We start from the raw sequence: 14,848 nt of genomic DNA, 5'->3' as shown, positions 1-14,848 counted from the left end.
TGAATCAATGCCGTATCATTCAATAAACTAGGATATTACCAAGTTATCACACCAACCCTAATGCATGTCCAGTGTTCTACAAAATACCACATATTCCACAAGCAAATTTTATGGCTCAAAAGCTCCAATGTAGACTGCATACAGTGTGAGTTCATCCCCCTTGCATTCAAATTCCCCAACTTTTGCAACACACACTGTAAAAAAAGAACTGCTGTCCTAACAAGAAAAAGTGATGTAACAATTTGCATAGGTTTTTTTTTAAGTTATTTCAACTTAACTAAAGTTATTTCAACTTAACTAGAGACATCTTGTGGCATTTATTCAGTTGAAAGTTGAAATACCTAAGTTTAAATAACTAAATTATGCAAATGGTTACATCAGTTTTTTGTTTGTTGAGACAACAGTTCCTTTTTTAGAGTGCAGGAGATACAGTGAGGCAAATAAGTGTTTGATCCACTGTCAATTTTGGAAGTTTTCTCACCTACAAAGAATGGAGAGGTCTGTAATCTTTATCGTAGGTACACTTCAACTGTGAGAGACAGAATCTAAAAGCATTTCGAAAATCACATTGTATGATTTTTAAATAATTAATTTGCATTTTACTGCATGAAATAAACATTTGATACATTAAAAAAACAGACCTTAATATTTGGTACAGAAACCTTTGTTTGCAATTACAGAGGTTACATGTTTCCTGTAGTTCTTGACCAAGTTTGCACACTGCAGCAGGGAGTTTGGTCCACTCGTCCATACAGATCTTCTCCAGATCTTTCAGGTTTCGAGTTTCAGCTTCCTACAAAGATTTTCTGTTGAGTTCAGGTCTGGAGACTGGCCACTCTAGGACCTTGAAATGATTCTTACAGAGCTACTCCTTAGTTGCCCTGGACAAGTGTCTTTTATACAGGTAACGAGTACTGGGCAAAGACGACGAAGAAGAGGAGGAGAACGTTTCCACAAACAGCGGAAGAAGAAGAAAACTAGAAGGGTGGAAATGAGAGTGGGGACTTTGAATGTTGGTAGTATGCCTGGTAAAGGGAGAGAGCTGGCTGATATGATGGAGAGGAGAAAGGTAGACATATTGTGTGTGCAAGAGACCAAGTGGAAGGGAAGTAAGAGCAGGAGCATCGGTGATGGGTGCAAGTTGTTGTACCATAGTGAGGACAGGAAGAGAAATGGTGTTGGGGTCATTTTAAAGGAAGAGTATGTTAAAAGTATGTTGGAGGTTAAACGAGTGTTTGACAGGGTGATGAGTGTGAAGTTGGAAATTGAAGGGGTGATGATGAATATCATCAGTGCATATGCCCCACAGGTTGGTTGTGAGATGAAGGAGAAAGAAGATTTCTGGAGTGTGTTAGATGAGGTGGTGGAGAGTGTGTCCAAGTATGAAAGAGTAGTGATAGGAGCGGACTTCAATGGGCATGATGGTGACGGGAACAGAGGTGATGAGGAAGTAATGGTTAGATATGGTATCAAGGATAGGAATGGGGAAGGACAGATGGCAGTTGATTTTGCAAAAAGGATGGAAATGGCTGTGGTGAATACCTACTTTAAGAAAAGGGAGGAGCACAGGGTAACATATAAGAGTGGAGGAAGGTGCACACAGGTGGACTACATTCTTTATAGGAGACGCAAGCTAAAAGAAATCAGAGACTGTAAGGTGGTGGCAGGAGATAGTGTCGTTAGACAGCATAGCATGGTTGTTTGTAGGATGACTTTAGAGGTAAAGAAGAAGAAGAGAGTGAGAGCTCAACAAAGGATCAGATGGTGGAAGCTGAAGGAGGAAGACTGCTGTGTGAAATTTAGCGAGCAGGTGAGAGAAGCACTGGTTGGAGGGGAAGCAATTTTGGACAACTGGAAAATTACTGCAGATGTGGTGAGGGAGACAGCTAGGACAGTACTGGGTATGACATCTGGACAGTGGAAGGAAAACAAGGAGACTTGGTGGTGGAATGAAGAGGTCCAGGAAAGCATAAGGAGAAAGACGTTGGTGAAAAGTTTTGGGACAGTCGGAGAGATGAAGAAAGTAGACAGGAGTACAAGGAGATGTGGCATAAGGTGAAAAGAGAATTGGCAAAAGGGAAGGAAAAGGCATATTGCGAGCTGTACAAGAAGTTGAATAGTAAGGAAGGAGAAAGGACTTGTACCAATTGGCCAGACAAAGGGACAGAGCTGGAAAGGATGTGCAGCAGGTTAGGGTGGTAAAAGATGCACATGGTAATGTGCTGACGAATGAGGAGTGTGTGCTGAGAAGGTGGAGGGAATATTTTGAAGAGCTGATGAATGAAGAAAATGAGCGAGAGAAAAGGCTGGATGATGTGGTGAGAGTAAGTCAGGAAGTACAAGAGATTAGTAAGGAAGAAGTGAGGGCTGCTAGGAAGAGAATGAAGAGTGGAAAGGCAGTTGGTCCAGATGACATTCCAGTGTAGGCATGGAAATGTCTAGGAGAGATGGCAGTGGAGTTTCTAACCAGATTGTTGAATAAAATTTTGTAAAGTGAGAGGATGCCTGAGGAGTAGAGATGAAGTGTGTTGGTTCCTGTTTTCAAGAACAAGGGTGATGTGCAGAGCTGTAGTAACTACAGAGACATAAAGTTGATCAGCCACAGCATGAAGTTATGGGAAAGAGTAGTAGAAGCTAGGCTTAGAAAACAGGTCAAGATCTGTGAGCAGCAATATGGTTTCATGCCAAGAAAGAGCATTACAGATGCATTGTTTGCTCTGAGAATACTGTTGGAGAAGTACAGAGAAGGACAGAAAGAGTTTCATTGTGTGTTTGTGGACTTAGAAAAAGCTTATGATAGGGTGCCAAGAGAAGAGCTGTGGCATTGTATGAGGAAGTCTGGAGTGGCAGAGAAGTATGTTAGGTATGTGCAGGACATGTACAAGAATAGTGTGACAGCGGTGAGATGCGCAGTAGGAATGACAAACTCATTCAAGATGGAGGTGGGATTAGACCAAGGATCAGCTCTGAGCCCTTTCTTGTTTGCAGTGGTGATGGACAGGTTGACGGATGAGATCAGACAGGAGTCCCCATGGACTATGATGTTTGCAGATGACATTGTAATCTGTAGTGAGAGTAGAGAGCAAGTTGAGTCTAGTCTGGAGAGGTGGAGATATGCTTTGGAGAGAAGGGGAATGAAAGTCAGTAGAAGCAAGACTGAGTACATGTGTGTGAATGGGAGGGAGTTCAGTGGAATAGTGAAGTTACAAGGAGTAGAAGTGGTGAAAGTAGATGAGTTTAAATATTTTGGGGACAACTGTTAAAGTAATGGAGAGTGTGGTAGAGAGGTGAAGAAGAGAGTGCAGGCAGGGTGGAGTGGGTGGAGAAAGGTGGCAGGAGTGATTTGTGACAGAAGAATATCAGCAAGAGTGAAGGGGAAAGTTTATGTTGGGAAAGTGAAGTACACGGACCCATGACAGGGGGCGTGAATGAACGGCCAATAGGAAGTCCGAATAAATAACAATTTATTCTGCAAATGTGCACAACAACCCAATATGCTTTTAGTCTGTCAATCAATCTACACAAAAGGTGACGCGTAGGCAGGCCCGAGGGTAGGAGACGCCTATCCAGAGAAGAGCTGGGACCCACGAGGTTCCACCGCCAACGGAGACCTGCAATAAACCGGAGCCTCCAAGTCCTGAGTCCCCAGGTGGCCACTGCTCCCAGCTGTCAGATCCGGTACTGCTGGCAGGAACAGACACAGGTTATAGGTGGGTGTGTGTACACCCAGCAACAGTCAGCAAAAAGTTCAGATCCTCTCCTGTGGGAAAAATCCACCACTCCCAGAAAACAGGAACACTGAAAACGTGCAGTGCCTAATGTAATACTTAGAAAGTTAGGAAAGTGAGGAGTGGAAACGCCAGCTCCTCCAAACTTCCACAAACCCAGCTCCCAGCTGTAAGTATACAAAAGGATCACGACTGCAAAGATCAGAAGCAAAACATGTGCGTACGGCACAAGACGGCTGAGTCGGTTACCTGACGGGTAAGCTGATAACTCGGCAGGGTTCTGATGATTCTCCCAGGCTTTTATGGTGGTGATGATGATGACGATGATGACTGACAGCTGTCAGTGTCAGCGCACCTGGAGCTCCTGTGAGGCGGCTGCGCCCTCTGGTGCCTGAAACCCGACAACAGACAGGGCGCCCTCTGGTGGTGAGCCAGCAGTACCTCCTCTTCGGGTGGCCCACACAACAGTTTACAAGACAGTAGTGAGACCAGCTATGTTGTACGGCTTATAGACGGTGGCACTAACAAAAAGACAGGAGGCAGAACTGGAGGTGGCAGAGCTGAAGATGTTGAGATTCTCTTTGGGAGTGACGAGAATGGACAAGATTAGGAATGAACATATCAGATGGACAGCTCAGGTGGGATGGTTTGGAGACAAAGTCAGAGAAGTGAGATTGAGATAGTTTGGACATGTGCAGAGGAGGGACCCAGGGTATATAGGGAGAAGGATGCTGAGGATGGAGCCACCAGGCAGGAGGAGAAGAGGGAGGCCAAAAAGGAGGTTGATGGATGTGCTGAGGGAGGACATGCAGGTGGTTGGTGTGACAGAGGAAGATACAGAGGACAGGGTGAGATGGAAACGATTGATATGCTGTGGCGACCCCTAATGGGAACAGCCGAAAGACAAAGAAGAAGAAGAATGAGTTCAAACAGGTGCAATTAATACAGGTAAAGAGTGCAGAATAGGAGGACTTCTTAAAGAAAACTAACAGGTCTGTGAGAGGGAGAATTCTTGCTGGTTGGTATGTGATCAAATACTTATTTCATGCAATAAAATGTAAATTAATTATTTTAAAATCATGCAATGTGATTTTCTGAATTTATTTTTTTTTTTATTCTGTCTGTCACAGTTGAAGTGTACCTACGATAAAAATTACAGACCTCTCCATTCTTTGTAGGTGGGACAACTTATCAAATACTTATTTGCCTCACTGTATATTATCAGGGGTGTCTGTAGTTGGTTCTGAGCCCCATGAAGCTTCTCTCTCCTCACTTAGCGCAGAGGAAAGAAAATCCCCACAAAGTAAAATTCCAACCTGCTCCCCACACAGCTTAAAGTGCAGAGCTAAGGATATTTATACGAGAAGTAAGTGCTGGGCACAGTGTAGACAAAATCCAACAAGATAAAACTGTGTGGCATACTGTAACACAACATATGAAATTTGTCAAAATTGGAATCTAGGCAACTCTGAATTAAGTTTATAAAGTAAGATCAAATAACTTTGGTCCAGTTTGAGATTTTTTTTTTTTTTATGACAAGTTTGAAACTTAAATAAAAAACACATAAAAAGGCTAAGAAACAGGGCAGAAAAGAGCATCATACCATTATTAGTTCACTGCTGACAAACACAGCATTATGCTCCACTGAGAATTGGACCATTGCATTTGTAAAAGATGTGACAAGTTAATCATAACACATTAAAAGTGTCACCCGTTTTGAATTTTGTACCATTTTTAATCATAACAAGGATTTTCTTCAGCACCACTATAATTTTGTTCTTTAATGTTCTCAAATTGTTTTCAAATGTCACAATCTTATATTCCCAATATAATCAAAATTGGTTTTATTTGTAAATGATTTGAAATTTTGACACACATGGATTAAAATGCAGAGGCAGAGGGCTTTTCCAACCATCAAATGGCAATGACGTGTTTGCAGGAAGAATGGGACAAAAATAACATCTGAAATGCTTCATTGTTTGTATCCTCAATGGCAAAACATTTTTTTAATTGTTGTGAGAAGGAACAGCAAATTGACAAAGTGGTAAATGCTTTTTTGGGGGGGGGGGGGGGGGGGGGGGGTGCTGCAGGCCATAAATGCAGGAATGGATGTATATTAACAAATGAAATAAAGTTGACTGGAAAAAAAAAACATGAAATAGCTTGTATTCATACTGACTGCAATGAGGTAGAAGTCAAAGTAAAAGAATCACCGCATTTTTTTTTTGTCTTTGATTTTATTTGCATTTTCCATATCTTAACAACTTTTTCTGATTTGGAGTTGGAACTGATGATTTTAGCCACTTACTTTGGAAGGAAACAGTGCACTTTTAAAGTGGATATGACAAAGACAACATAGTCTTATTACATGTAACAAAGGTTATATAATTCGGTCAACCTAAACCTTTTGGGAAAATGGACGCGGTTCTCCCGTTATATATAACATTTGAACGTCCCACCACTGAAAAATGTGCATGCCCCCTGACCAGCTTCCCGCTGAGCACCAAGCCTAAAATACGTCACTACATGTAGACCGTATTGGCTCGCACGCCTGGCGGCCATTGTTTACACTTTTTTAGCGGCAGAAACTTTGATTAAACACAGCTCTCAGGGACTTGTTTGCCAATATGCCTGACCAGTGTGTCGCAGCATATTGCACAAACACAAGGGTGAAAGGTTTTAGCCTTTTCAAGTCCAGACAGATTGATCGAAAGCCGCGGTGTTGTGTAATGCACGAAATGTCCGGCTGCCGCTTCCTCCGCTCGCACACCTGCATTTGCTCCCGACAGCAGACACTTTCCTCTACCGTCTCCATGTTCTCGCACCACTCACGGGAACAGATAAAATGTCAACCCCAAATAATATGTTCACAATAATCTTGAAATGGTCAAGGAACTTACATAGTAAACACGGCGGCGGCATGTTCAGTGTTGTTTTCGGCGATCTTTTTCAAAACCTTCGCCGTTTATTTCCTATTCTTTCATGAAAATAACGTAACTAAACACAGATGAATGCAATGCCAGGCACTCGAAAACGGCAAAACCCGAAGGTAATGACGGTGGTCCACAAGTAATAGCTACACTGTCACGGGTCCGGAACAGTAACAAAGGCAGTAAACAGACACTCAAATCGAAAATGCTATACAGTAATTAGAGTGTTATAAACAGCAGCAACAAAAATCAAAGCCTCCCTTACCATTCCATATTCTGCAGCCTTTCAAAATCCATCGGAATTGGCACGTCTCTTGCCTCTGCCTCTGCTCCACCATAAACACCGTTGGCATTATTTTCGCTGCCAGAATGCTTCTGGTTTGAATGTTCATCTGAAAGATACGGCTCCAATCTGTAGGGTCTAATCACTGCTGCAACATCCTCAGGATCCGAGTCAGAAATAATCCACACTTGAAGAGGAGTCAGAAAAGTTCTTGATCTCGTCACTGTCCATGCTGAGGTCCATGTTCCTGTTGTTAATCTAACAGACAAAGACGGGATTCTACATTCTGTGACGTCACGGCATCACGTGACCGCTGATGGAACGCTGCCAGCGCGCTTTCCAAGAAACACACTTTTGAGAAGCTGTACAAACTTTATTTCTCAGTGATAATAATTAAAACCACTTTCAACTTACTATACTATATGTATATTTTGATATTTATATCAGTTTTACCTAATTTTTTAGGTGTCATATCCACTTTAAATGTAGTTGTCTTAGTATGGAGAATTGGTCATTGCTGTCTACCCTCTCATGTGTGCACGCGCACATACACACACACACTATTGGTTTTTAAACAACCGATGGCTCTGGTGGAAAAACACTGATGTGTAAACTGTCGTTGGAAATGTACTGGGCATACTCTATCGGGTTAGACATCCTTCTTCCATGGAAATATTTTATCATGATGTATTTGTGGATTTCCACACTATTTGTAATGGTGTTTCATTTCAGCAAGGAAATATTTGGGTTACTGCTGTCAGACTGGATGCTGTCTCCACGATACACATAAATCCTCTTTCCAGCATGTGGGGGGGCAACAGTTATGGTGAAACAATAGGAATGGCAGCACAGGAAGTATGCATAGGAGGACAGGAAATAGGAAGCTCAAGCCGGAATAAACTCTGTTGAAATAGACGGAGGAAAATTTCCGTTCCACTGCCTTCAGGTATTCCTGAAACTCAGAGTTGTGCTGGTCTTTAATCACTGAGCGTGTCTTTCCTGAAATGAAAGGATAAATAGACGTTTTCAATGGATTAAAACACAACAATCGCACAAATCAGCATCATGGACACTTGGGTGAATCCACATGCACCTGGTTATCTGGTGACCTCTGACCAGTCTGGTTTGTGTGCAATGTATGGAAACAATTATGCCCTTCCTGACTCAACTCCAGTTTTATCTGGAGAAACACACACAGATCCCTTGGTGTTCTGAAGAGGTCTCCCATCCATAGAGACAGGAGTCTACCACAGCCAACAGGACCCAAGTTGCAACCTGTGCAAATGTGCCCCAGAGACAGTCCAGCACATAGTAGCAGGATGCAAGCTAGGACAGCGTACACCGGCAAGTGTTGGGAACCGTGTAAAAGAACATCTGTGTCTCATACGGATTAGAAGTCCCCAAGTCATGATGGGAGACACCACTGAAGGTGGTTGAGAACAACGGGGCTAAGGTCCTGTGGGACTACAAATTCCAGTCAGACAAGCAGCTGCTTGCCAACTAACCAGACCATAGTGGTGATTGACAAGAGAAAGAAGAGCATAGATGTGATGAGTCCCATCTGACAGTAATAGCAGAAAGAAGGAGCATGAAAAAAAAAAAATCAAGAAGTACCAGAGACTGAAAGAACCACTGGAGCAGATGTGGAAGGTGAAGTCCAAAGTGGTCCCAGTGGTAACAGGAGCAATATCAGCTGTATCCCCCAAACTGGAAGAGTGGCTCCAGCAGATTCCAGACACAACATCAGAGGTCTCTGTCCAGAAGAGTGCAGTCCTAGGAACAACTAAGATTCTGCGCAGAACCCTCAAACCAGGCATCTGGTGGAGGACCCAAGTTTGAGGAACACACACACATACCACCCTCCCCAGTGGGTAAGAGGGAGATTTTATATATATATATATATATATATATATATATATATATATATATATATATATATATATATATATATATATATATATATATATATATATATATGAGCTGTCAAAGTTAACACAGTGAGTTAATACAAATTCCTTTTAAAGACACTATTTTTTTACTGTGCAATTGATGCACAGATCTTTTGTGACCTTCTGTTTGCATTGTGGACTGCAACCAGAAACAAATGTTCTTGAGCAGAAATGCTGGATCAAGGCTCTGTTTTTGATTCGTTGGTCTGTATCAAATTAATTAAACCTGATTCATCAAATATGTTTGCACCTTGTCTCTGCTTGTGTCATCTCTCAGATTAGCCATCCAGGTCAGTCTCCCTCTGTTTCACAAGCACAGAGCCGTCACAGGCTCAGAGCTCCATGATGAAACTTTAAAAACATTCCACATCACTTCAAATAAACACCAAGTCTGTTTCTGATGAACAGTGAGTGTGTTATAACCTTCCTCCCAGCCAATCATGTAGCCATTTTACTGAGTCTCCTAGTTTTACTACTACAATTCTGCACTAAGGTGAATTGAGGAAACATTAAAGAGGCATTTACTTTTTTAAAAACAATGATTGCAAACATTAAGAAGTAGCTTCGATTGAAGTAACAAAAATGGGTGATTAATTGGCGATTAATTACATGTTAACTGTGGACAATTATGTGATTAATTGCAATTAAATATTTTAATTGACTCATGGCCCTTTTTTTAAGGTTTGAATAGGGTTAGGAAGAACTAGAGGCCCACTGGTGCCGGTGTTTATCTCCACATTCTGTAACTGAAGCGGATGAAAGTTTCTGACTCCCCCTGGATGGGTCTCCACTCCAGCACAGGTTACTATCCTTGCCAAGGGCAGTACCCATTTACAGCTGGGTGGACTGGGACAATTAGGATGAAGTGTCTTGTCCAAGGACACAGACAGGCAGCATGAGCAGGATTCCAACCCAAGTCTACATAATGACAGACAATCTCCTTACCCACTATGCTTCCTGCTCTACAAGGGCAGGTAGAGGTAGGGTTAGTTTATATTATATAGGTTATATTTATCCACTTTGTGAGAAAAGTTAATTGATCACATGACTACTCTATATGTAGTCAAGTGGCAGCGGCTGAAAAAAAATTGGATGATGAATTTTTGTTCTGGCAGCTGGAAAGTTGCTGCCTTACTTTTAACCATTTTAGGTTGAACAAAAACAATGGATAGTGGCTGAATAAATCAAATTTACAATGGTGCATCCCTGTGGACAAACATTCTGGTAACACAGCCAACCAGCTGAACTATTTGATGAGACAATTCCTCAACTTCATTGTAAACAGGGGACAAAGCGTGTCTCAGACAACAAAGAGACCAGATAGACAGGAGATGGAGACAAGAAGAAGAGGAGTATCTCTCCCTTATTTAGCAGGAGTAGGGGAAAAACTACAGAGGATCTTCAGACAGCACAAAATCCCAGTTTACTTTAAACCGATTAACACCTTGAGACAGAAAGTAGTTCACCCTAAGGACATGATCCCTAGTTATAAACAGAGCAATGTAGTGTATTCTATCAGATGTCAGGAAAACTGTAACAAACACTACATAGGTGAGACTAAGCAACCTTTACACAAAAGACTATACCAGCACCGCAGAGAGGGCGCCAGTGGACCTCAGTCTGCAGTTCATCTCCACCTTAAAGACAATAACCACACGTTTGAGGACAAGGAAGTTAAAATATTAGCCAGAGAGAAGAAATGGTTTGAGAGAGGGGTCAAGGAGGCATTCTTTGTGAAACGTTTGAAACCCAGCCTTAACCGGGGAGGGGGTCTGAGACACGCTTTGTCCCCTGTTTACAATGGGGTACTCAGGTCAAAGGAGTTTCAGTCCTTTGTTCATGGTAATGAGTCATTCACGTCATCAGGAGAGTCATCGAGGGAGCCATCAAGAAAGGCATCCATTCCATCATTAGGAGGGACAGCTGCCCTGTCATTAGGAGAGTGCTAACTAGAGCAAAATAGTTGCTAATTAGAGCTATTGTTTAGTCACTAGCCTATAGCAGTCTGCCTCTCAGTAGGAGGGGTCTGGTTAGGTTTAAAACTCCAGCTTTTGTTGGCTTTGTTCATTCGTCTCTACAAGAGTCAGAAGTCAGACTTCCAGAGCAAGAATTTTAGCTGAGGAAGCTTCTGCGATTTGAAGCGAAACATCCTTGCGTCAAGCAACCCAGTCCAGTCGAAGATTCAAGCTTCTCTACTTCTATCCCTGGTTGTTTGCTGCCTTCCACTGCACACATTTTTGGTTGCTACACTAACCCCTTTTGTACATATCGGACTCCCTGTTTGTTGGACTGGACATCAGTACTCTGATAAATAAATCACCTTTGTTTTCCCTTTACATCCTGTGTGGTTACTGCCTTTGTCACACAACAGTACCAGCTCATTTTTATGCCCCGTGTGGCGCTTGCGCTGCGAGGCGGGGCATATAGCGTCCAGGTTGTCCACCCTTCCGTCTGTCCATCTGTCCAGCCGCAATTCGTTTGCCGCAAAAACGTCATATTTGGTGGGTACATGCCTTGGAGGAGTACTTTACATGGGTTCGAAGGCCAGTGACCTTGACCTGCTTTTCAAAGTCACCAGTGGTCACAACTGTCAAATCCTTCGCCACAACGTAGCTTCGCACCTATTGCTTGCAGAAACTTCATATTTGGTGGGTACATGCCTTGGAGGAGTACTTCACATGGTTTCAAAGGCCAGTGACCTTGACCTACTTTTGAAGGTCACCAGTGGTCACAACTGTCAAATCCTTCGCCACAACGTAGCTCGGCACCTATTGCTTGCAGAAACGTAATATTTGGTGGGTACATGCCTTGGAGGAGTACTTCGCATGGGTTCAAAGGCCAGTGACCTTGACCTACTTTTCAAGGTCATCAGTGGTCACAACTGTCAAATCCTTCACCACAATGTAGCTCGGCACCTATTGCTTGCAGAAACATAATATTTGGTGGGTACATGCCTTGGAGGAGTACTTTGCATGGGTTTGAAGGCCAGTGACCTTGACCTGCTTTTCAAGGTCACCAATGGTCACAACTGTCAAATCCTTTGCCGCAAAGTAGCCCGGCACCTACTGCTCACAGAAATGTCATATTTGGTGGGTACATGCCTTGGAGGAGTACTTTGCATTGGTTCGAATGCTGGTGACCTTGACCTACTTTTCAATGTCACCAATGGTCACAACTGTCAAATCCTTTGACACAACGCAGCTCGGCACCTTTTGCTCGTAGAATCTTCATACTTGGTGGGTACATGCCTTGGAGGAGTACTTTGCATAGGTTCAAAAGCCAGTGACCTTGACCTCTGTTTCAAAGTCACCAGTGGTTGCATTTGTTTTGAAGGCTGGCAACTGTGACCAACTTTTTATGGTCACTGTTTGTCACATCCTCTAAATAAATATTATGCCAATCTCCAATTTTTTCATTGATATACAATGAAAAAATTGGAGATTTAGTTTACATCAAACACATAAGGCTTCAACCAAATACCCACCCCATACAAGTACATATTACTGCACTTTGCATGGAAAATAATACTGCGCGAGGGGCATTTCGTGATAAATGTCTCTAGTTCTTTGACACCTCCTGGTAGTTTTGTGATTTGTGACTTTGTGGTATTGATTACCTTTTGTCTATCCCTGGTTGTTTGCTGCCTTCCACTGCCCACATTTTTGGTTGCTACACTAACCCCTGTTGCACGTATCGGACTCCCTGTTTGTTGGACTGGACTTCAGTACTCTGATAAATAAATCACCTTTGTTTTCTCTTTACATCCTGTGTGGTTACTGCCTGCATTTTTTGGGTTCATCCTGTAACTGATCACACAACAGTACCAGCTCATTTTTAAGTCCTTTTATTGGTTTGTATCCTCAAGACAAAGTCACAATGGATGAATGGGGAGGCTAATTTCAGTTTTTATGATGGTCATACATGGTGAATATAGGACTTCTGGTGGGATTTGAACAAAGTGTTATTGCAAATGAGACCAGTGCAGCAAAGGGGAATCCCCACTATCCCAGCACATAGGAATGCATTTCACCTTCTTGCATATCTACTCACCATTTTTTGACCTTGCCCCAAGTTAATAGGTGCCTTTATGTATTGAGAACCTTTGTCTGTGACTGTTTGGTCAACTGCCATATCCTGCCAACAATGCCAATGTGTCCCTGAGCAATATAGCTTTGTGGCTTGGTGGCATTCAAACACCAGATTTCATAAGACCAGTGCTCCACCACTTCAGTCAAAGGCAAATTCATGCTCACCAAGGTTGTAGGGACATATTTCAATCTGGATTTCACCTTACTACATATAATCACAATACAACTAAAACTACAGCAAAATTCCTGTAAATAATGAAAATGTAAATACTCATACTATGGCCATAACATAATAGTTCACTCAGACATAGCCACGTGATTTAACTGAGCTGAATATGATGTAGTGCAGCAACATTTTTTTTTTTTATGTTGTAAATCTTTAGCCTTTGCTCCATCTTCAAAACATTGTTAGGGACTAAACAACGTGAACAAAACATGCAGCAAGGTCAAGCCAAGTCCTCCACCTAGGCAAGCAGGAAGCAGTGAGTACAAGTCATCTGTGAGGCTCTGCCCATCACAAACAGGAAGTGCAAACTAGCAATGACGCCACACCCCCGACATGAAGAAGATGAATTGCGTTATTGAAAATCTTAGTGATGACATAACAGTGTGAGATCTGAACCACTTTACTTTGGGACAGTAAATCATGGCAATAATGCAGGTGTAAGTGTGGGGTGGAAACAAACAAACAAACCTGTATTCCACACACACGATAGCAGAAACATTTTTGATACTCTTAACCTAACAAACCAAATTGCTTCAAGAAATAATTTGCTGTTTTGCAAAGCCAAGCAGTTTCTTTAAAAATGTTTCACAGCTGGGAGCTACTTTTGTACATCCCTGTTCAAGGAGGGAATGTTACACCATCCCCCAACCCCGCCCCCCCCAGGCCCTGTCTCACTGGTTTGTAGAAAATGTACAAACGTGGAATAGAGTACTGTTCCATCATTAACGCAGCAGTGGGGGTAGTCAAATTAATGTCTGTGTAAAAGGGAGAGCCGGGACAGAGTTTGTGACATTTGGATGATGATGAAAAACTCCATCAGGACGCAACATACATTGCTGTAAAATGTGCCTTTCTGTAATAATGGTAGTTTCATGGGTGTATGGCCCAAAAGTCTTCCAGTGTGGACATGAGGTACACTGTTCACAAAATTCTGGATTATTTGTTGATGCATCTGTAAGCAAATTAGTGTACCACAAGTAATCCTTTTAAATGAATGTCCAGGAAAATGCCCTGGACAGAGCAGTTTGGCAATGCTGGTTTTTACATGAAAAAGAAAGAAATTCCACATTTTTTTTAGGGTGCTGGTGCTTCATGTCTAACTATATGCTTGTTAGACTTGCACACTAACCAGTGACCTAAGATGACAACTGGATGTCTTTGGTCTCTACAGAAGATCCTTGGGTACAGCTCCAATGACTTTGCATCACATAAATGGTTACTTAAGGAGATTGAGATGAGAAATATTATTACATTGTGAGGGAACAAGACCTATGACATTTTGGCCATATGTCACGTTTCTGTGCATGATCTAGCACACAGCTGTTGAGAACTCCAGCAGATGGAAAGGGGCAGGTAGATGGTTACTTTCAAAAGGTGGCCATGGACCGGTCGTCAACTTGGGTGTTTGTCACCTTAGACCCAAGGTGGTGCCATAGTGTGGTGGATGCGGCAACACGTGGCACCAGCACAAGCACCCAGACCTGACCAGACCATGGTTACGAGTCTGAGAAAACACCTGAGCCAAGTTCTTTGGAATGTGTTGCCAACAGGAAATTCAAATAAATGTGAATTTCTTAGTTTGTTGTTTGTTGTCTGTACTACTTTTCAAATATAGAGTTTCAGTGATCATCACATTCTGTGCTT

This window comes from Thalassophryne amazonica, chromosome 3, assembly GCF_902500255.1.
Source record: "Thalassophryne amazonica chromosome 3, fThaAma1.1, whole genome shotgun sequence".
Taxonomy (NCBI): domain Eukaryota; kingdom Metazoa; phylum Chordata; class Actinopteri; order Batrachoidiformes; family Batrachoididae; genus Thalassophryne; species Thalassophryne amazonica.
This window is presented reverse-complemented; position numbering follows the sequence as displayed.